The sequence below is a fragment of the Hordeum vulgare genome, chromosome 1H (genome assembly GCF_904849725.1).
Source record: "Hordeum vulgare subsp. vulgare chromosome 1H, MorexV3_pseudomolecules_assembly, whole genome shotgun sequence".
NCBI classification, from domain to species: domain Eukaryota; kingdom Viridiplantae; phylum Streptophyta; class Magnoliopsida; order Poales; family Poaceae; genus Hordeum; species Hordeum vulgare.
This window is the reverse complement of record NC_058518.1, coordinates 317066213-317090757: the sequence shown is the minus strand read 5'-3', so window position 1 is coordinate 317090757 and position 24545 is coordinate 317066213.

Here is a 24545-nt window from a genome sequence, read left to right as displayed (position 1 = left end):
GGGCCTTGGGGAATTATACTTTGTCATTCCTTTTGGGCAGGAGATGAAGGAGCAGGCTCGATGAGCCTACCCCGGGGTTATCCCCCTGACACTACCATATGCAAGGAAGAAGAAAGGGACAATATCAATCTCAACATAACGAGAGGTAAAATAGTAACATGAAAGTTTCTACCACAATATTTTCCTCTCTCATAACAATTACAGGTGGGCTCTTATTCAAGTTCAACCATATAGCTATCACATAAGATATTCTTTTCATGATCCACATGCATGCAAAGTTGACGCTCTTCAAAAATAGTGGGATTATCATCAACTAAAGTCATGACTTCTCCAAACCCACTTTCAACATTATAGCAAACATTATTATCAATATCATATTCATCATGAGGCTTAAACAAATTTTCAAGATCATAAGAAAAATCATCTGCCCAATCATGATCATTGCAACAAGTAGTGGACATAGCAAAACTAGCATCCCCAAGTTTAGGGTTCTGCATATTTTTAGCATGATTGACATCAATAGAATTCATAGTGAAACCATTGTAATCATGCTTTTCATTCAAGGATTCCTCGTGAATCACTTCATAAATTTCTTCATCACAATTTTCAGATTCACGCATCTCAAGCAAAACTTCATAAAGATAATCTGGTGCACAAAACTCACTAGAAATTGGTTCAACATAATTGGATCTCTTGAAAATATTAGCAAGTGGATGAAGATCCATATCAAGAGATACTTAGCAAGCAAAGATGTAAGCATATTGAAGGCACATAGCACACAAGCAAAGGAAAGGCAAATGAAAAAGGCAAATATTTTTGTATTTTTTTCAGAAGTGGGGGATAGGAAAATGAGAGGCAAAAGGCAAATAATGTAAATGCAAGAGCTAATTTTGCAATAGTTACTTGGATAAGCTTCACTTTGAATACTCCCGTGCAATGGCGTTAGAAATCCTTCTTGCTACCTCTTGAGCTTGCGTTGGTTTTTCCCTTGAAGAAGAAAGGGTGATGTAGTACAGTAGCAGTAAGTATTTCCCTCAGTTTGAGAACCAAGGTATCAATCCAGTAGGAGTATCAAGATGAGGCACCAATGTACGTGCGCAAAAACATAAAAACTTGCACCCAGCGCTATAAAGGGGTTGTCAATCCCTTCACGATTATTTGCAAGGTGAGATTTGAAGGTGAAAGGTGTAAAAAGTAATTGTGTAGACTTGAAAATATGATGTGAAGTATACCCGGGGGCCATAGTGTTCACTAGAGGATTCTCTCATGATAGAAAGTATTATCGTGGGTGAACGAATTACTGTCGAGCAATAGATAGAATCGCGAAAAAGTCATGATGATATCTAAGGCAATGATTATACATATAGGCATCACGTCCGAGACAAGTAGACTGATACTTTCTGCATCTACTACTATTACTCCACACATCGACCGCTATCCAGCATGCATCTAGTGTATTGAGTTAATAACAAACAGAGTAACACCTTAAGCAAGATGACATGATGCAGAGGGATAGATTCATGCAATATGATATAAACCCCATCTTTTTACCCTTGATGGCAACAACACGATGCGTGCCTCGCTACCCCTTCTGTCACTAGGTGAGGACACCACACGGTATGAACCCAAAACCAAACACTTCTCCCATTGCAAGAATTATAGATCAAGTTGTCCAAACGAAACCCACACCTCGAAGAGAATTACAAGGATATGAAATCATGCATATAAGAGATCACAGGAGACTCAAATAATATTCATAGATAATCTTCTCATACATCCAGAATTCAACGGATCTCAACAAACACACCGCAAAAAAAGGTTACATCGGATAGATCTCCATGAAGATCATGGAGAACTTTGTATTGAAGATCCAAGAGAGAGAAGAAGCCATCTAGCAACTAGTTATGGACCCGAAGGTCTATGGTGAACTACTCATGCATCATCGTAGAGGCAATGGTGTTGATGAAGAAGCCTTCCTTGTTCGAATCCCCCTCCGGCAGGGCACCAGAACGGTCCCCAGATGGGATCTTGCGGAGACAGAAGCTTGCGGTGGCGGAAAAGTATTTTCATGGCTCTCTCTGGTGCTTTTGGATTTTCACATAATTTATAGGTGGAAGAGGTAGGGCAAAGGAGCCACGGGGGTCCCACAAGCCTGCTAGGCGCCCCCAGGCTGCGGCTAGGGGGCTTGTGACCTCCCCCGAGGTCCTTTGCCTTGGTTCTCAAGTCCCCTGCGTATCTTCTGTTATGGAAAAAATCATCCCGCAGGTTTTATTCCATTTGGACTCCATTTAATATTCTTCTCTGAAAAAGGTCAAAAACACGGAAAAAACAGAAACTGGCACTTGGCACTGAGTTAATAGGTTAGTCCCAAAAAAGATATGAAATAGCATATTCATGCATAGAAAACATCCAAAGTTGACAAGATAATAGCATGGAACCATAAAAAACTATAGATACATTGGAGACGTATCAGACGTCCGGGATCTCATCCGGGACTCGGAACAAAACTTCAGCCACCAGCACCTATAACTCAACTATACCGAAACGTCACCGAACCTTAAGTGTGCAGACCTTGCGGGTCCGATAACTATGCAGACATGACCTAAGAGACTCCCGAGTCAATATCCAATAGCGGTACCTGGATGTCCTTATTGGATCCTACATATTCTACGAAGATCTTATCGGTTGAACCTCTCTGTCAAGGATTCAAACATTCTCGTATATCATTCCCTTTATCCTTCGATATGTTACTTTCCCTGGATTTGATCGTCGTTATCCCCATCCCTATTTCAATCTCGTTACCGGGAAGTCTCTTTACTCATTCCCTAATACAAGATCTCGTGACTAACTCTTTAGTCACATTGATGTTGTATTACAGAGTGGGCCCCGAGATACCTTTCCGTCACACGGAGTGACAAATCCCAATCTTGATCCATGCTAACTCAACGGACACCTTCGGAGATACCTGTGTAGAGCACCTTTAAGTCACCCAGTAACGGTGCGATGTTTGATACACACAAGGCATTCCTCCGGTGTCAGTGAGTTACATGATCTCATGGTAATAGGAATGAATACATGAAATGCAGAAAACAATAGCAACAAAATTACACAATCACATGCTATGTTTATAGTTTGGGTCTTGTCCATCACCTCATTCTCCCTATGATGTGATCCCGTTATCAAGTGACAACACTTGTCTATGGTTAGGAATCCTTAACTATCCTTGATCAACAGGCTAGTCAACTAGAGGCTTACTAGGGCATAGTTTTGTCTATATATGCACACATGCATTTATGTTTCCATTCAATACAATTATAGCATGGATAATAAACGATTAACTTGAAACAGGAAATATAATAATAACTATTTTATCATCGCCTCTAGGGCATATTTACAACACTCTCCCACTTGCACTTGAGTCAATAATCTAGTCTCACATCGCTATGTGATTTACATTGTAATGAATCTAACACCCATACAGTTCAGGTGTTGATCATGCTTCGCTCATGGAAGAGGTTTAGTCAGCGGATCTACAACATTCAGATCCATGTGCACTTTGCAAATATTTACGTCCTCTCCATCAACATAGTCAAGGATGAGGTTAAAGCGTTGTTTGATGTGTCTGGTCCTCTTTTGAAACCTTGGTTCCTTGGCCAATGCAATGGCACCTGTGTTGTCATAGAACAGAGTTATTGGATTTAGTGCGCTCGGAACAACTCCAAGATCTGTCATGAACTGCTTCATCCACACACCCTCCTTAGCCGCCTCAGAGGCATACATGTACTCCGCTTCACATGTAGAATCTGCTAGGACGCTTTGCTTGGAACTACACTAGCTTACCGCACCCCCAATGAGAATAAATATGTATCCGGTTTGAGACTTAGAGTCATCCGGATCAGTGTCAAAGCTTGCATCGACGTAACCCTTTACGACGAGCTCTTTGCCACCTCCATAAAGGAGAAACATTTCCTTAGTCCTTTTTAGGTACTTCAGAATATTCTTGACCGCCGCCAAGTGTTCCACTCCTGGATCACTTTGAAACCTACCTGTCATGCTTATGGCGAGGCTGATGTCCGGTCTTGTGCACAACATTGCATACATGATAGACCCTATGGCTGAAGCATAGGGGACGACACTCATATTTTCTCTATGTTCTGCAAATACTGTATGTTGAGTCTTACTCAACTTTATACCTTGTAACACAGGAAAGAACCTCTTCTAGGATCGTTCCATTTTGAACTTTTTCAAAACTTTATCTAGGTATGTGCTTTGTGGAAGTCCTATTAGGCACCTCGATCTATCTCTACAGATCTTAATACCTAATATGTAAGCAGCTTATCCTAGGTTTTACATTGAAAAACTTTTGTTCAAATAATCCTTTACGCTCTCCGAAAACTCCACATTGTTTCCAATCAACAATATGTCATCCACATATAATATTAGAAACGATACAGAGCACCGACTCACTTTCTTTTAAATACAAGCTTCTCCTACAACTTGTATAAACCCAAACGCGTTGATCACCTCATCAAAGCACTTATTGCAACTCCGAGATGCTTGCACCAGTCCATAAATGGATCGCTGGAGCTTGCATACATTGTCAACATTCTCTGGATCGACAAAACCTTCGGGATGCATCATATACAGCTCTTCCTTAAGAAACCCATTAAGGAACGCCGTTTTGACATCCACCTGCCAGATTTCAAAATCGAAAAATGCAGCTATTGCTAACATGATTCGGACGGACTTAAGTATCACTACGGGTGAGAATGTATCATCGTAGTCAACTGCATGAACTTATGAAAAACCCTTTGCACAAGTCGAGCTTTATAAACGGTCACATTACCGTCCGCGTCCGTCTTCTTCTTAAAGATCCATTTGTTCTGAATGGCCTTTCCACCTTCAGGTAATACTTCCAAAGTTCACACTTTGTTTTCATACATAGATCCTACCTCGGATTTCATGGCCTCTAACCATCTGTTGGAATCTAGGCCCACCATTGTTTCTCGTAATTCGCAGGCTCATTGTTTTCTAACAACATGATAGACAAGACAGGATTCCCATACCACTCAGGAGCAATACGCGCTCTTGTCGACCTGCGAGGTCCGATAGTAACTTGATCTGAACCTTCATGATCATCATCATTAGCTTCCTCTTCAACTGGTGTCGCCTCGACAGAAATTTCTTTCTGCCCTGTGCCACCATCTTGTTGAACAGAGGTTCCACAACATCATCAAGTTCTATCTTCCTCCCACTCAATTATTTTGAGAGAAACTCTTTCTCAAGAAAAGCTACGTTCTTAGCAACAAACACTATGCCCTCGGAACTGAGATAGAAGGTGTACCCAACTGTCACTTTTGGGTAACCTATGAAGACGCACTTTTCCGCTTTGGGTTCCAGCTTTTCAGGTTGAAATTTTGTGACATAAGCATCGCATTCCCAAACTTTAAGAAACGACAACTTTGGCTTCTTGCCATACCATAGCTCATATGGTGTCGTCTCAACGGACTTTGATGGTGCCCTACTTAAAGTGAATGCATCTGTCTCTAATGCATAGCCCCAGAACGATAATGGCAAATCGGTAAGACACATCATAGATCACACCATATCTAATAAAGTACGATTAAGACGTTCGGACACACCATTGCGCTGTGGTGTTCCATGCGGTGTCAACTATGAAACAATTCCACATTATCTTAAGTGAGCACCAAACTCGTAACTCAGATATTCGCCCCCTCGATCAGATCGTAGGAACTTGATCTTCTTGCTACGATGATTTTCAGCTTCACTCTGAAATTGTCTGAACTTTTCAAATGTTTCAGACTTGTGCTTTATCAAGTAGATATAGCCATACCTACTCTAATCATCGGCGAAGGTGAAAAAATAACGATATCCACCGCGCGCCTAGCTGCGGCAACACACAACACTGCCAGAGATTGACACGTTGACGGAGGCTGGGCTTGCGTTTGTTTTTACCTTGAAGAGGAAATGGAGGTGCAGCACAGGAGCAGTAAGTATTTCCCTCAGTTTGAGAACCAAGGTATCAATCAAGTAGGAGAATCTCGTCAAGTCCAGAGTACCTGCGCAAACACAAAAGGGCTTGCACCCAACGCTATAAAGGGGTTGTCAATCCCTTCAAGATTGATTGCAAAGTGAGATCTGAAGGCGGAAAGTGCAACGAAGTAAAAGAGTAAGGCTGAAAATATGATGTGGAGTAGAGCCGGGGGCCATAGTGTTCACTAGAGGCTTCTCTCAAAATAGCAAATATTACGGTGGGTGAACAAATTACTGTCGAGCAATTGATAGAACCGCGCAAAGTCATGACGTTATCTAAGGCAATGATCATACATATAGGCATCACGTCCGAGACAAGTAGATCGATACTTTCTGCATCTACTATTGTTACTCCACACAAGCCAGGGCAGAGGCGGCTTAGGGAGCCCACAAGCCAGGGAGGCGCGGGCCCCCCTGGCCGCGCCATGAGGGCTTGTGGGGACCGTGCAGGCCCCCTGCCCTGATTCTCTGGCTTCCCGATCTGCCCTAAAATCTTTTTGGCAGTTTCATTCCGTTTGGACTCCATTCAAAATCCTCCTCCGAAAGGGGTCAAAAACATTGAAAAAAACAGGAATTGGAACTTGGCACTAAGTTAAATTGGCACTGAGTTAATTGGAACTTGGCCTTTTATATCTTTTTTGGGACTAACTTATTAACTCAGTGCCAAGAGCTAGTTCCTATTTTTCCATGTTTTTTACCCTTTTCAGGGGAGGATTTTAAACGGAGTCCAAACGGAATGAAACTTGCAAAAAGATTTTTTCTCAAACAGAAGAAGATCGGGAAGCTTGAGAACCAAGGCAGGGGGTCTCCAGGGACCCCACAAGCCCCCTAGCCGCGGCCAGGGGGCGCCTCCCTGGATTGTGGGCTCCCTGGGCCTCCCCTGCCCTAGGTCTTTCGCCTCTATATTCCCTAAAATTCCAGAGAAAATCAGGAGATCATTGCAAGTACTTTTCCGCTGCCGCAAGCTTCTGTCTCTGCAAGATCCCATCTGGGCACGTTCTGGTGCCCTGCCGGAGGGGGGATTCGAATACGGAGGGCTTCTTCATTAACACCATGACCTCTCCGATGATGTGTGAGTAGTTCACCATAGATCTACGGGTCCATAGCTCGTAGCTAGATGGCTTCTTCTCTCTCTTGGATCTTCAATACAAAGTTCTCCATGATCTTCATGGAGATCTATCCGATGTAATCTTCTTTTGTGGTGTGTTTGTCGAGATCCGATGAATTGTGGATTCATGAGCGGATTATCTATGAATCTTATTTGAGTTTCTTCTGATCTCTTATATGGATGATTTCATATCCTTGTAATTCTCTATGAGTTGTGGGTTTTGTTTGGCCAACTTGATCTATGATTGTTGCAATGGGAGAAGTGCTTGGGTTTGGGTTCATACCGTGCGGTGACCTCACCCTAGTGACAGAAGGGGTAGCGAGGCACGCATCATGTTGTTGCCATCAAGGGTAAAAAGATGGGGTTTTCATCATTGGTTTGAGTTTATCCCTCTACATCATGTCATCTTGCTTAAGGCGTTACTCTGTTCGTCATGAACTCAATACACTAGATGCATGCTGGATAGTGGTCGATGTGTGGACTAATAGTAGTAGATGCAGAAAGTATCGGTCTACTTCTCGGACGTGATGGATATATGTATGATCATTGCCTTAGACATCGTCATGACTTTGCGCGGTTCTATCAATTGCTCGATAGTAATTTGTTCACCCACCGTAATATTTGTTATTTTGAGAGAAGCCTCTAGTGAACACTATGGTGCCCGGGTCTACTTCACACCATATTTTCAGCCTTACTCTTTTACTTCATTGCACTTTCCGCCTTTAGATCTCACTTTAAAATCAATCTTGAAGGGATTGACAACCCCTTTATAGCGTTGGGTGCAAGCTCTTTTGTGTTTGCGCAAGTACTCTCGACTTGACGAGATTCTCCTACTGGATTGATACCTTGGTTCTCAAACTGAGGGAAATACTTACTGCTCCTGTGCTGCATCACCCTTTCCTCTTCAATGGAAAAACCAACACAAGCAAGTCTCTGTCAACGTGTCAATTTTTGGCGTTGTTGTTTGAGAAGTAGCAAGGATCACCTTATAATGCTACCATCGTTCTAAGCAAGATAAGGTGCATAAAAGGATTAACATCACATGCAAATCATAAGTGACATGATATAGCCATGATCTTGTGCTTCTTGATCTCCATCACCAAAGCACCAGCATGATCTTGGCAATAATAGCAACAATCAATAACATTCATATGCAACAATATGATGCATGATCATGGCATGAAATGAAATGTAGCATGAGCTAGTGTGGCTATCAACCCTTTTAGGATGATGCTGATTTGAATTCAAAGTCAAATATTACTTTAGGTAATATATTTATGAAATTCATTTAATTGATTTGACCTGATGCTATTTCATACTTTGTTTTTCATGCAGGAAAGTAGCACCATTGTGTTCATTGAATTTTTCTGATCAATTTGCATATACTATTTGTCAAATTTGGAGTTATTATCAATTTTCTATGAATTTCCAAAGTTTTAGAATTTTCTGGAATTATATTAAAACAGAACTATAGTTACTGCGTCAGCATGACATCAGCAGGTCCATATGGCCGTTGAAAGTCAAACCTGGCCAGTGGGACCCACTAGTCTGTGACTCTAGCCAAATTCCAGTTCAACACGCGCGGGGCTAGGCTCCTACAACACCTACGCAACACACTGAAGCTAACGGTTGCCTCAGATCGGCCAACCGATCGCCAGAGCATCACCGGCGACGAGCTCCCGCGGCGGATCTCGTCGGGCTCCAGTGGAATCGGGGCCTGGAACAAGGGATCGAGGGGGAAAACGAGGGGGAAAGCACCCTGGGCTCACGGGGAGTGCAGAGGCATCGAAAGCGTGCTCGGGGACGGTCTGGAGAGGGAGAACGACGGCAGCGATCAACGGCGGCCCAAGGAAGAAGACGACAGCGATCCGGTGAGTCAGGGCCTCTCGGCGTCGTGTGGCTAGCTGGGAAGCTTCAGGACGTCCTGGCGGAGCTTCTGCGCGGCTCAGAGGCAAGGGAGGACGGTCGGAGCGATGGCTAGCTCGAGCTCAAGCTCGTTCCAATGGCGGCCGAGAGAGGAGGTACAGAGGGGGCGAATGAGGAGAGGGAGAGGATGGGAACGGGTGCGGGGAGGCTTATCCTTCCATGCCAGCGCGACGGGGAGGTCCAGGAAGGCACGCAGGTGTGTGGCCGTGCTGGAGGGAGCAGCGGCCGCCTCCTGCTGCCGACTAGCGCGAGGAAGACGACAGGCGAGAGGAGCTGGGCTGGGCCTGAGCGACAGGTAAGCTTTTCCATCTTTTTTTTCATTTCTATTTTCTGTTTTATTCTTTGTGACGTTTGTTTCATTTTCTTTTTGGCTCCAAACTATTTCTAAAATAGTATAAATAATGTTGGGGTGTTATTTGGAATATTTACAACCCCATATAAAAGATTCAACATTTTATGAAACTCTGAAATATTTGAAATCAGATATACAGTTCATTTCAATGGCTTTTGTGTTTAAAATAAACTGCCAAAAGTAGTTTTAGAATGAAATCCACCCCTGAACTGTGGTTTCCAATATTTATCAAAAATGATGGACTTTTTTGCCATTTTGGGTTCATTGATTTGTCACAACTTTGAGTTGTTTTGAATATAGAGTTGCTTGGGAGTTTCTCTTGATTTCCATTTTCATTTTTAATGCAAGAGTGAAAATATGAGCACAATCTTGCTAATCATCAAAGAGGTAGCTAGGGATGTGACAACTCACCGCCACTCAAAGGAATCTCTCCCGAGATTTGGAATTCGTCGGGAATAGCGCGGGATACTCAAGTCGAAGACGGTCCTCTCTTTCCCATGTTGCTTATTTTTCAGAATGATTTGACCATTGAACTTTAAGAAACTTGAGGTTTGAACCTCGAGTGGTACGCTCAGCTTTATCAAGAATACGAACAGGGTATTGTCGGTTTGAAAGGTTATCTTGGAGATCAAGCGTTTCGTGGTCCACTTCACGGATAGGATCCGAAAAGCAACTCCTGAGTTGCGAGACGTGGAGAACATCATGAACCTTGGAAAGATGCGGAGGAAGTTCCAACTAGTAGGCAACTTCTCCTCGTTTGGCAAGAATGCAAAAAGGACCAATGTAATGAGGAGCCAATTTGCCTTTGATACTGAAACGATGGGTACCCTTCAAAGGTGTAACCCGAAGGTAAGCCTTCTCGTCAACTTCAAAGGTCACAGCCTTATGATGACGATCATATTGGCTCTTTTGACGAGATTGGGCTGTTTTCAACATTTCACAAATAATGCAAACTTGCTCTTCTGCTTCCTAGATCATATCCGGACCAAAGAGTTGCCTCTCTCCGGTTTCTGACCAATTAAGATGGGTTCGACATCTTCATCCATAGAGAACTTCAAAAGGGGCTTTGCCCAAGCTTGATTGCTAACTATTGTTATAAGCAAATTTGTTGAATGGAAGGCACTTCTCCCAATTCATACGAAACGTATAACACAAGCTCGAAGCATATCCTCTAGGATTTGATTCACTCTTTCTACTTGACCACTTGATTGAGGATGGAAAGCGGTGCTAAAAGATAGGTGAGTCCCCATGGCATTCTGAAAACTTTCCTAGAAGCGAGAAGTAAAAATACCTCCACGATCTGAGTTAATCTCCAGAGGAACACCATGAAGAGACATTATTCGAGAGATATATAACTCTGCTAGCTAGCTAGCTGTTATACCCTCACAAATTGGAAGAAAATGAGCTACTTTAAGTAGACGGTCAATGACCGCAAAGATAGCATTATTTCCTTTCTTGGTCTTGGGAAATCCAGTGATGAAATCCACACTAACTTTATCCCATTTCCATTCAGGAATAGCTAAAGGTTGAAGGGTGCGAGCAGGCCTTTGATGTTCTGCCTTAACTCGACGACAAACGTCGGAGTTAGCAACTAACTCAGCAATTTCACTCTTCATCCTAGTCCGCCAAAACCTCTGGCGTAGGTCCTGATACATCTTAGTACTACCAGGATGAATAGTGAGAGGAGAATCATGAGCCTCCTTAAGGATCAACTGCCTTAGATGCGGATTCTTAGGAACCACTAGACGGTTCTGGAAAAACACAACATCTTGATCATTCATGGAGAATTCCTTAGTGTTTCCGCTAATAATATTCTCCTTGATCCGTGATATACCCTTATCACGCCTTTGGCCAGCTATGATTTGACCCCTAAGAGTAGGTTTCGCCACCAAGGTAGAAAGGAATCCTTGAGGAACAATGTGAAGGTTTAACTTCTGAAATTCCTCATACAGATGTGGTTGACCTTGTTGTAACATCAGATTGTTAAAATAAGACTTACGACTTAGTACATCAGCCATAACATTGGCCTTCCCCGGGGTGTAATTTTTCCCTAAGTCGTAATCTGAGATCAACTCAACCCACCATCTTTGCCTGAGATTCAAATCTGGCTGGGTGAAGATATATTTTAGACTTTGGTGATCAGTGAATATTTCACACCGATTACCAAGAAGGTAATGTCACCAGGTTTTAAGTGCATGGACTACAGCTACAAGCTCAAGATCATGTGTGGGATAATTATCCTCATGTGGATGCAATTGTCGAGATGCGTATGCAATCACATGACGATCCTGCATGAGAATGCAACCTAATTCTTGTCGCGAGGCGTCGCAATAGATAACAAAGTCCTTAGAGAAATCTGGTGGTAGCAACACAGGTGCGGAAGTCAGGCGTCTTTTCAGTTCCTGAAAGCTATGCTCACACTGTGGTGTCCACTCGAACTTTTTATCTTTCTTGAGGAGTTCAGTTAGAGGCTTTGCAACCTTGGAGAAATTCTCGACAAAGCGGAGACAATAGCTCGCTAGCCCAAGAAAACTCCTAACTTGCTTAAACGATTCATGTTTAGTCCAATTAAGGACAACTTGAATTCTCTCAGGATTGACAGCAATACCCTTACCAGATATTACGTGGCCTAGATAGGTCAATTCTGGTAACCAAAATTCACATTTTGAAAACTTGGCATAAAGGCGATGCTCTCGAAGTTTCATAAATACCAGCCTTAGATGCTCGGCATGTTCTTGTTCGTTCTTTGAGTAGATGAGAATAACATCGAGGTATACCATGACAAGTTTATCCAAATACTCCATGAAGATTGAATTCATTAAGCGAGATAAGCTGGCTGAGGCATTGGTTAAACCGAAGGACATGACGGTGTACTCGTATTGGCCATAACGAGTGACAAAGGCCGTTTTTGGAATGTCCCCGTTCTTGATCTTGATTTGATGGTAACCCAACCTCAAATCCATTTTGGAGAAGATTGAGGATCCAGCGAGCTGATCATACAGACCATTGATCTTGGGGAGCGGATACTTGTTCTTTTTGGTGATCAGGTTAACTGGTCGATAATCTACAACCATCTGGTCTGTTTCATCCTTCTTATTGACGAAGAGGACGTGACAAGCCCAAGGAGAAGAGCTAGGACGAATGAAACCTTTATTCAAGGACTCATCTAGTTGCTTCTTAAGTTCGGCTAGCTCCAACGGTGTAATCTTATAGGGTCTTCTGGCTATTGGGACAGTTCCTGGAACAAGGTCTATCACAAACTCTATATCCGTGTTAGGTGCAATTCCTAGCAGTTCTTCTGGAAAAACATCCCGGAAGTCACGGACTACCGGAATGTCTTCAAGCTCTGGAAGAGGATTGTCATTGAGGGAATAGAGTTAGCATTTCTCAACTCGAGTTGAGACATTAACTAGCTCACCCGAGGAATGGGTAAGCTGAATATTCCAAGAATGGGTATCAATCTTGGCATAATGAACTGTCATCCAATCCATACCCAAGATGATATTGATATCTGAGGATTTCAAGGCTATCAATGATGCTAGAAAAACTAGCTTGTCTACTAGGATTTCATTGTCATAACTTATCCTAGAAGTTTTCCATTTACTACGTGTGGTTTGGACAACTAATGGGATTGGCATATCACAAAAGGACATGTTATGCAGCTGTGCATGACTTTCGGAAATGAAGGAATGAGATGACCAGTGTCAAAAAGAACAGACGTTGGTGATGATTGACAAGGAGCGTACCCAACATGACAACGGGATGCTCTGCAGCTTATTCTGTTGAGACATAATTCACGCGGCCACGCGAAGGAGTTGGCTTCACATAATAAGCTTTGCCCGACTTGCCTTGCCCAACGAACTTCCCAGGTTGCTTGGCAGCTATAATCTGAGGACACTCTCGTGAATAGTGGCCTGGTTCTCCACACTTGTAACAGATCACCTTATTGGCACGTGGTGCAGCATTGCTGGCTGGACGACCATAGGTTTTTGCTGGAGGGTTGGTCTGATTCGCCTGAGGCGCCACATAGGATGGCCTCGGGGTATATCTTGGCAGCAGAGAGCTATTCGGGACCCACAACCTGTGTTTTGGAAACAAGGAACCAGATGAGGAGCCCGAATCGCAAGAGTGCTTCTTCATGGCTTCATAGTCAGTATGACCAGTCTCGGCACTGATCGCCTTGTTGACAAGAGCTTGAAAACTTGTACATTCATGAAGGCGCAGGTCATGACGAAGTTCGGGGATCAGACCCTTGCAGAATCTTGCTTGCTTCTTGGCGTCGGTTGACACCTCTTCAGTTGCATAGCGAGCGAGATTACCGAACTCGCGGCTATAAGCATCCACGGTCAACTTTCCCTGGGTGAAGGCACATAATTCCTCTCTCTTACGGTCCATCAGACCCTCTGGGATGTGGTGCAGATGGAAGGCTGCACTGAAATCTGCCCATGTGGCTGCTGATCCGGCAGGACGCACAGCTTCAAAATTCTCCCACCACAGATTGGCGGGGCCTTCCAGAAAGTACGCAGCAAAGGTCACCTTGTCAGCCTCAGAAACATTTGCAGAGTGTATCTTGTGTGATATGCTGCACAACCAATCATCAGCGACGAGAGGATCGACGGAGTGATGGAACTTCGGGGGATTCAGCTTGACAAAGTCATTGAGGGACACTGCGTCATTTCGCGGCTAACGAGCCGTATTTTTCTCAATACGCTCTAGCAGACGGTTGGTCTCTCGCTTGTTTCTTTCCGCCTCAAGCCTAACTTCCGCCAGAGAAGGCGGGTGAGGCAGTTCCTCCTATGCTGCCTAGCTACCCTCTCCCTGCTCATGGGTAGGGGCACGGTTCAGCCTGGTAAACACCATCCTGGCAAACAAACTCACAGCTTAGACTAATTTCAACATCAATACTAGCTATGGATTAAGAATGCACTGAACACATGGAATGCAGAAATGAACATCCGAACAACATGGTAACAAGCAACTGCTATATATACACCCTGGTTCATTCACACAATTACGTAGTTCAGTATAATGTCAAACCAAAGAGAAAACTACTAAAAAGATGATACTACTCCTCAGAGGCTTTCCAAGCTTCCTATACGTTATTTATCTATGACTCCGGAACTCATCTCACGACATAAGCATACTCCACAAGACACACAGGACTGTGGAAGTACAACTACTACCATACTACTCCTCCACTCACAGGTTCAAGCATCCACATAAAACATCTCATAAAGGTTGCCTCCATGGCCTGTGAGCTCAACTAGCGGATGAGGAAATACTTGACCCTGAGACCCATGGGAACCGTAAGGACACGGGTGTGGCCTTGGTCCCGTGATTGGTGGTTGTGGAGGTCCCCAAAGAGGGGAAACTCCTCCTATAGCAGGCCAGTCAACATGAGCTGGAAGATGGTTCCTAACGGCATTGAACATCTCCATATCTCCATACACTGTCTGACCTACACGTGCCAGCTTTGTCAAGGCTGTCCACAAACGGGCACGAGTAGCATAAAGCTCCATACGAAGGGCACGAGCATCTCTGTCTCTATTCTCTAACATCCCAGCGGTGGACTGCAGCAGCGGATCCTCCATAGAGGAATCAAAGTAGAGCCCGCAAAGGTATCCTTCTTCTCCTGGCTGAGAAGCGGGAACATAGCAGAACTCTGAATTCTGCAGCAGTGCATGTCTGGCTCTCATGATGGTCAACATTGAATAGGCAGCATCTTGTACCGCCATTTCAATGGTAACCCCCAATCCATAAGACCAATGGATCGGCTCCTCGACTCCATTGTAATCTGGGAATACCCTAACAGTGCACAAGTACTGACTCTGATTGAAATCCCGGTACTACTCCTCCAATGTATACTCTGGGTACCAGCGGTAACCGGCTACTAACATCATCCTGACCAGCATGGCTGTGTGACCCTGCACATCGATGCACCTAGTCAGACGGACCGCCTGATGAGAAGGATGGCGAGGCATCTGAAATAGAGCGTAAGGCAAGAGGCATTAGAGCTCTGGAGATAAAATTGGGCAGCATAACAACTGTAAATGCTCAAAAACAATTTTGAGACAACCCACAAAAGATAGGATAGCATGACCACTCAACTATCAAGTTCAATTCCATGGTCATCAAAACTTATTTTCTTTTCCTTGGAAAAAAAGAAACTCAGATTAACTCTCGACCAATTTTCCTACAATCTACCGACTAGTGACACGCGATCCTGAGAGATAGATAAGTAACCTAGTTCTTAATCCCCGTAGAAAAAGCGAGGATCACCAGAATAGAATGACTTGAGAAGAGGAGCAACAATCTTACGTTGCCTTCCACGAACAATTCCCTTATATATAACTAAAGCACTTCTAGACTCAACTTTGACCAGTTTGGCTTGGTAATCCTACAGTCAGTCAGGCTCAGCTAGCCACACGACGTCGATAGCCCATGAGTCACCGGATCGGCGTCGTCTTCTTCCTCGGGCCGCTGTTGATCGCCACCGCCGTTCTCCCTCTCCAGGCCGTCCCCGAGCATGCTTTAGATGCCTCTGCACTCCCCGTGAGCCCAGGCTGCTTTCCCCCTCGTTTTCCCCATCTATGCCTTGCTCTAGGGCCCGATTCCACCGGAGCCCGAGGAGATCCACCGTGGGAGCTCATCGCCGGTGATGCTCCGGTGATCGGTTGGTCGATCTGAGGCCACCGTTAGCATCAGTACGTTGCATAGGTGTTGTAGGAGCCTAGCCCCGCGCGTGTTGAGCCCCGTAGGAGTGACCCCGATGATGCCCGAGCTCCGACAGCCGCCGAGCTCGTCGCCGGCGTCGCCTCCAGCCGTTTCACCCCCTGTAACTTGCAAAAATGGAAACGCGGGTGAAGTGTTGTTCTCCTGGTGCCCTCTGCCGTCCTTTTGGTCGCCGGAGGAGCAAATCTGAAGCCCTCCGCCGTCCCTGGAGCCACCGGAGGCTAGCCGCTGGTGGGTTTGACCCCATCGCCGATGGGTTTGACTCCCTAGGTCTATGACAGGTGGGGCCAACCCCTGGCTAACTAAAGTTTAAACTAATAAAAATAATTAGTTAATTAAATTACTAAACAATCACTAACATGTGGGTCAGCTCCTGTTAAATAGCTAACTAACTTAAAGTTTAACTGGAATTTAACCAGAGTCACTGACTAGTGGGTCCCACTGGTTAGGTTTGACTTTCAACGGCCAGTTGGACCTGCTGATGTCATGCTCACGCTGTAACTATATTTCTGTTTTAATATAATTCGAGAAAATGCTAAAACTTTGGAAATTCATAGAAAATTGATTATAACTCCAAATTTGACAAATAATATATGCAAATTGATCAGAAAAATTCAATGAACACAATGTGCTACTTTCATGCATGAAAAACAAAGTTATGAAATAGCATCAGGTCAAATAAATTAAATGAATTTGATAAATATATTACTTAAAGTAATATTTGAATTTGAATTCAAATGAGCGTCATCCTAAAAGGGTTGATAGCCACACTAGCTCATGCTACATTTCATTTCATGCCATGATCATGCATCATATTGTTGGATATGAATGTTATTGATTGTTGTTATTATTTCGGTAGGCTCTTCCCTTCCGGATATGTCCGAATATCCGTCTGACGGATTGAATCCCTCTGCTGAGCAACAAGGCAAGAACCCTTTTGATCATCCCGATATAATCCCATGTTCTTTCTCCTGCTCCCACTTATTCCATTAGGACAAAATATTTCAAATGCTTTACTTTGGTAGCTGAACCTATTCCTTTGCATGACCTGTCATTGTCACAGTAAATAGCCAAACCTTGCAACCTAGCATACCTGGTAGTTCTTGAGCCATGTTGTGCTATTTCCTGCTATGCTTGCTATGCCTAGAGTAGTGTCAGGTCTGTTTCATCTGGGTGATGAACAGGAATGGATGAATGTGTTCTAGTGGCAAAGGGATATGTCTGGAACCTGATTTGGTAAAGGTACCGATGAAAGTCTATGTAGGAGTACATCGCGGGTTGTTTCATTGGAACCGTCCTTAGGAACTTAGTTCCGTGTGTGAATCCAAGACTAGCTACTACCACATGCTGGGCCCTAAAATATGACCCCGCTCGACTTATTAATCGCCTAGTACTCGGTCCAGGAGTTGTAAGTAGTTTCTGGTGTTTATATTCATGCTGCAGGCCGTGCATAGTGCTGACCCTAGAGGTGGGCTATGATGCGGTAGGTAGTGGCACGGTGTACCAAGTGGCACCCGGATGGTGGGCTTGGGAACCCTGCAAACATCGTTTGGGGCCATGGCAGAAACCTCGGCCGGACTTCCGTGCGGGTTACTCTCAAATAGGCGATAAACCTGGACTAGGTATTAGCGTGGTTAATGGTCGTGGCCGACTCCCTCGCTGGGCTTCCGCTTGAAGGTTGCCGAGGTGCATGACGTGCACATGGCGATAAGTTGTGAGAGCGTGTGTGAAGAAGTACACCCCTGCAGGGTTATGATCTATTCGAATAGCCGCGTCCGCAGATATGGACTACTTGGAGACATATGTTGTTCATAGATAACTTAATTGGCTACTCATAAAAGTATCATGTTAAGTGTGAGTATCATGTATGGCATTTCCGTAGGGAGACGGAAAGGAGTCCATGATATTGCATTGTTGTGGTGGTAGTGGACTCGTGTGCGACTTATCAAAGTTGTTAAAACTATTTAAAGTTGTAGTTTAGCCTAGCCAAGAGTCAAATCTGGCTTGCTGCATGAAACACCACAACCCCCTCTATTGATACATGAGCATGAGTAGATAGATCTGTTCTAAAGTCTTGTAGAGTACTCTTGTACTCATGTTTACTTCATAATTGTTGTAGAGGATACCCACGACCAACAGGTGGGTTCTTTCTAGACATCGATGATGACGAGTAGCTGGTGTCCCAACTACGACATGGCCCCTTTCAGAAGGGATATCTAGATAGTTAGGCTTTATGCCTTATCCTTTCAACTGTCTGTACTCACACATCTTTTATGCTTCCGTTGGTTTGTATAATTCTGCTTCTATGACTTGAGTGTCGGGTCATGTGACCCCTGCCTGTATGAACATATTATGCAAGACTCTTCCGAGTCTTCTAAATAAATGTTGTGTTGTTGTATGGTTATGTTGTGATGCCATTGTTGTATCTATGCATATCGAGTATGTCATGCGTACGTGTGATGCACTATGATATGCATGGGTTTGAAACTTGGTCGTATACCCTTAGTAGCTCTCTATACAAAGAAATGCCCCATTGTGATTCCATCGAGCCTTGGTAGTTCGCTACTACTACCAACGCTGTCGGGACCCCGATCCTAAGCCATAGGAATCCAGCCTGTAACACATTGCATCCCTTTGCGGTCTCACGCACGTTTAACCCCACAGCTGCCACCTTACCTTAGCCGGGACCGTTTGCACCTTTTGACTCACGTATGCATTAGTGTTGCTAGCATTCCAATGTCAAAGAACCCGGGTCAAAATATCTAGTCATAAACTTAAGTGGCTCGACTGTATAGAGACAGGCATACATAACCCAACAAAGCAGGTGTCGGTCAACAGCGAGTGTAGACGAGTCGTAGCAAGCTACAAGGACTCCATTACGCAGCATGAAATTTCCCCGTAGGGAGAGACACAGCAGATAAGAAGGATACATGCCGGTCAACTAATGTGTCCGGAGCAGTAGTGAACTACCAAGGCTCGGTGGAATCACAATGGGACATTTCTCTGTATAGAGAGCTACTAAGGGCAGTCGACTAGGTGTCGAACCCCATACATATCACAGTGCATCACACGTGCTCATGACATATTCGATATGCATAGATACAACAGTGGCATCACAACATAACCATACAACAACACAACATTTATTTAGAATACTCAGAAGAGTCTTGCATAATATGTCCATACAGGCAGGGGTCACATGAGCCGACACTCAAGTCATACAAGCAGAGTTATAGAAACCAACGGAAGCGTAAAAGTTGTCTGAGTACAGACAGTTGAAAGGATAAGGCATAAAGCTTGACTATCTACAGATCCCTTCTGAAAGGGGCCAGGCCGTAGCTGGGACACCAGCTACTTGTCATCATCGATGTCTAGAAAGAACCCACCTGTTGGCTCATGGGTATTCTCTACAACAATTATTAAGCAAACATGAGTACAAGAGTACTCAGCAAGACTTTAGAACAGATCTATCTACTCATGCACAGGTATCAACAAAGGGGGTTGTGGAGTTTCATGCAGCAAGCCAGCTTTGACTCTTGGCTAGACTAAACTACAATTTTATATAGTTTTAACAACTTTGATAAGTCCTACACGAGTCCACTATCACCACAGCAATACACTATCAAGAACTCCTTTCCGTCTCCCTACGGAAGTGCCATACATGATACTCACGCTTATCTTGATGCTTTTATGAGTAGCTATTAAAGTTGTCTATGAACAACATATGTCTCCAAGTAGTTCAAATCTGCGGACGCGGCTATTCGAATAGATCATAACCCTGCAGGGGTGTACTTCTTCACACACGCTCTCACAACTTATCGCCATGTGCACGTCATGCACCTCGGCAACCTTCAAGCGGAAGCCCAGCAAGGGAGTGAGCCACGACCGTTAACCACGCTAATACCTAGTCCAGGTTTATCGCCTATTTGAGAGTAACCCGCACGGAAGTCCGGCCGAGGTTTCTGCCATGGCCCCAAACGATGTGCGCAGGGTTCCCAAGCCCACCATCCAGGTGCCACTTGGTACACCGTGCCACTGCCTACCGCATCATAGCCCACCTCTAAGGTCAGCACTATGCACGGCCTGCGGCATGACTATAAACACCAGAAACTATTTGCAACTTCTGGACCGAGTACTAGGCGATTAATAAGTCGAGCGGGGTCATATTTTAGGGCCCAGCATGTGGTAGTAACTAGTCTTAGATTACAAACACGGAACTAAGTTCCTAAGGACGGTTCCAATGAAACAACCCGCCATGTACTCCTACATAGCCTTTCATCGGTACCTTTACCAAATCAGGTTCCACACTTATCCATTTGTCACTAGAACACATTCATCCATTCTGATTAATCGCCTAGATGAAACAGATCTGACACTACTCTAGGCATAGCAAACATAGCAGGAAATAGCACAACATGGCTCAAGCAACTACCAGGTATGCTAGGTTGCAAGGTTTAGCTATTTACTGTGACAATTACAGGTCATGCAAAGGAATAGGTTTAGCTACCGAAGTAAATAATTTGAAATATTTTGTCTTAATGCAATAAGTGGGTGCAGGAGCAAGAACATGGGATTATATTGGGATGATCAAAAGGGTGCTTGCCTTGTTTCTCAGCAGAGGTATTAAATTCGTTAGAAGGATATTCAGATGTATCCGGAAGGGCAAAGCCTACCGAAACAATAACAATAATCAATAAGATTCATGTGCAACAACATGATGCATGATCGTGGCATGAAATGAATTGTAGCGTAAGTTAATGTGGCTATCAAACTTTTAGCATGATGCTGATTTGAATTCAAATTCAAATATTACTTGAAGTAATATATTTATCAAATTCATTTAATTGATTTGACTTGATGTTGTTTCATAACTTTGTTTGTCATGCATGAAAATAGCACCATTGTGTTTATTGAATTTTTCTGATCAATCTGCATATATTTTTTTGTAAATTTTGGAGTTATAATAAATTTTCTATGAATTTCAAAAGTTTTGCACTTGTTCTGGAATTAATATAAATCAGAATTAGTATTACTACATCAGCATGACATCAGCAGGTCCAACTGGCCGTTGAAAGTCAAACATGACCAGTGGGACCCACTGGTGAGTGACTCTGGTCTAATTCCAGTTAAACTTTAAGTTAATTAGCTATCTAACAAGACCTGGCCCACATGTTAGTGGTTGTCTAGGGATTTAATTAACTAATTATTTTTATTAATTAACTTATTTAGCCAGGGGGCTGGCCCGACCTGTCATAGACTCAGGGGGTCAAACCCACCGGCGATGGGGTTAAACCCACCGGCGGCGAGCCTCCGGTGACTCCAGGGACGGCGGAAGGCTTCAGGTTTGCTCCTCCAGCGACCAAAAGGATGGCGGAGGGCACCAGGGGAACGACCACTCGCTCGTGGTTCCATTTTTGCATGTTACAGGGGGTGAAATGGCCGGAGACAACGCCGACGACGAGCTCGGCGGCTGTTGGAGCTTGAGCATCATCGGGATCACTGCTACGGGGCTCATCATGGGCGGGGCTAGACTCCTACAACACCTACGCAACACACTAAAGCTAACGGTGGCCTCAGATCAACCAACCGATCACCGGAGCTTCACCGGCGACGAGTTCCCGCGCTAGATCTCATATGGCTCCGGTGGAATCAGGGCCTAGAGCTAGGGGTCGAGGGGGAAAACGAGGGGGAAAGCACCCTGGGCTCACGGGGAGTGCGGAGGCGTCAAAAGCATGCTCGGGGACGGTGTGGAGATGGAGAAAGACGGCGACCATCAACGGTGTCCTGAGGAAGAGGACGACGGCGATCCGGTGACTCAGGGGCTCTCGGCATCGTGTGGCTAGCTGGGAAGCGTCACGACATCCTGGTGGAGCTTCTGCACGGCTCAGAGGCAAGGGAGGATGGTCGGAGAGACGGCAAGCTCGAGCTCAAGCTCGCTCCAATGGCGGCCGAGAGAGGAGGCATAGAGGGGGTGAATGAGGAGAGGGAGAGGATGGGGACGGGTGCGGGGAGGCTTATCCTTCCATGCCAGCACGACGGGGAGGTCCAGGCAGGCACGCAGGTGCAGGGCCGCACCAGAGGGAGCGGCGGCCACCTCCTGCTGCCGACTGGTGCGGGGAAGGGTAAGCTTTTCCATCTTTTTTTTCATTTCTATTTTCTGTTTTATCCTTTTTGACATTTGTTTCATTTTCTTTTTGGGTCCAAACTATTTCTAAAATAGTATAAATAATGCGGGGGTGTTATTTGGAATATTTCCAACCCCATATAAAAGATTCAACATTTTATGAAACTCTGAAATATTTGAAATCAAATATATAGTTGACTTCAATGGCTTTTGTGTTTAAAATAAAATGCCAAAAGTAGTTTTAGAATGAAATCCACCCCTGAATTATGGTTTCCAATATTTATCAAAAATGATGGACTTTTATGAAGGCCATTTCCGGTTCATTGATTTGTCACAACTTTGAATTGTTTTGAATATAGAGTTGCTAGGGAGTTTCTCTCTATTTCCATATTCATTTTTAATGCAAGAATCACAATATGAGCACAGTCTTGCTAATCATCAAAGGGGTAGCTAGGGATGTGAAAAATAGGTTTTTCACAAGTTCAAGGAGTTGACTATGATGAGACATTCTCTCCCGCAGCGATGCTGAAGTCCGTCCGAATCATGTTAGTAGTAGCTGCGTTTTTCGGTTATGAAAACTGGCAGATGGATGTCAAAATGGCGTTCCGTAACGGGTTTCTTAAGGAAGAGTTGTATATGATGCAACCTGAAGGTTTTGTCAATCCAGAGAATGCTGACAAAGTGTGCAAGCTCCAACGATCGATTTAAGGACTAGTGCAAGCATCTCGGAATTGGAAGCAGCGCTTTGATGAGGTGATGAAGGCATTTGGGTTTATATAAGTTTTTGGAGAAGCTTCTATTTACAAGAAAGTGAGTGGGAGCTCTATAGCGTTTCTAATATTATATGTGGATGAGAAATAGCTCATTGGAAACTATGTAGAGTTTTTCGAAAGCGTAAAGCATTACTTGACTAAAAGTTTTTCAATGAAGGACCTAGGAGAAGTTGCTTACATATTGGGCATAAAGATCAATAGAGATAGGTCAAGGCGCCTAATAACTCTTTCACAAAGCACATACCTTCATAAAGGTTTGAAGAACTTCAAAATGGAACAATCGAAGAAGGGGTTCTTGCCGGTGTTACAAGTTATAAAGTTGAGTAAGACTCAATGCCCAGTAACTGCAGAAGATAGAGAAAAGATGAGTGTCGTCCCCTATGCTTCAGCCATATGGTCTTTCATTTATGCAATGTTGTGCACAAGACCGGATGTCAGCGTGGCCATAAGTATGGGAGGCAGGTTTCAAAGTGATCTAGGAGTGGAACATTGGGCCGCGGTCAAGAATATTCTGAAGTACCTGAAAAGAACTAAAGAAATGTTTCTTGTTTATGAAGGTGACGAAGAGCTCGTCGTAAAGGGTTATGTCGATGCAATCTTTGACACTGTTTCTAAATGACTCTAAGTCTCAAACTGGATACACATTTATTCTTAACAGGGGTGCGGTAAGCTGGTGCAGTTCCAAGCAACGCGTCGTAGCTGATTCTACATGCGAAGTGGAGTGCATAGCTGCCTCAGAGGCGGGTAAGGAGGGTGTGTGTATGAAGCAATTCATGTCAGATCTTGGAGTAGTGCCAAGTGCACTGGACCTAATCAATCTGTTCTGTGACAACACTAGTGCCATTGCTCTAGCCAAGGAACCAAGGTTTCACAAGAGGACCAAACACATAAAGCGACGCTTCAATGCCATCCGCAATTACATCAAGGAGGAGGACATAAATATTTGCAAAGTGCACACGGATCTGAATGTTGGAGATCCGCTGACTAAACCTCTTACACAAGCAAAGCATGATCAACACCAGAACTGTATGGGTGTCAGATTCAATACATTGTAAATCACATAGAGATGTGAAGCTAGATTATTGACTCTATTGCATGTGGGAGATTGTTGGAAATATGCCCTAGAGGCAATAATAAAATAGTTATTATTATATTTCTTGTTTCAAGATAATCGTTTATTATCCATGCTATAGTTGTATTGAATCGAAACATAAATGCATGTGTGGATATATAGACAAAACAATGTCCCTAGTGAGCCTCTAGTTGACTTGCTTGTTAGTCAAGGATGGTTAAGGTTTCCTAGCCATAGACAAGTGTTGTCACTTGATGACGGGACCACATCATTAGGAGAATGATGTGATGGACCAGACCCAAACTATAAGCGTAGCATATGATCGTGTCATTTTGTTGCTATTGTTTTTTGTGCATATCAAGTATACATTCCTATGACCATGAGATCTTGTAACTCACTGACAC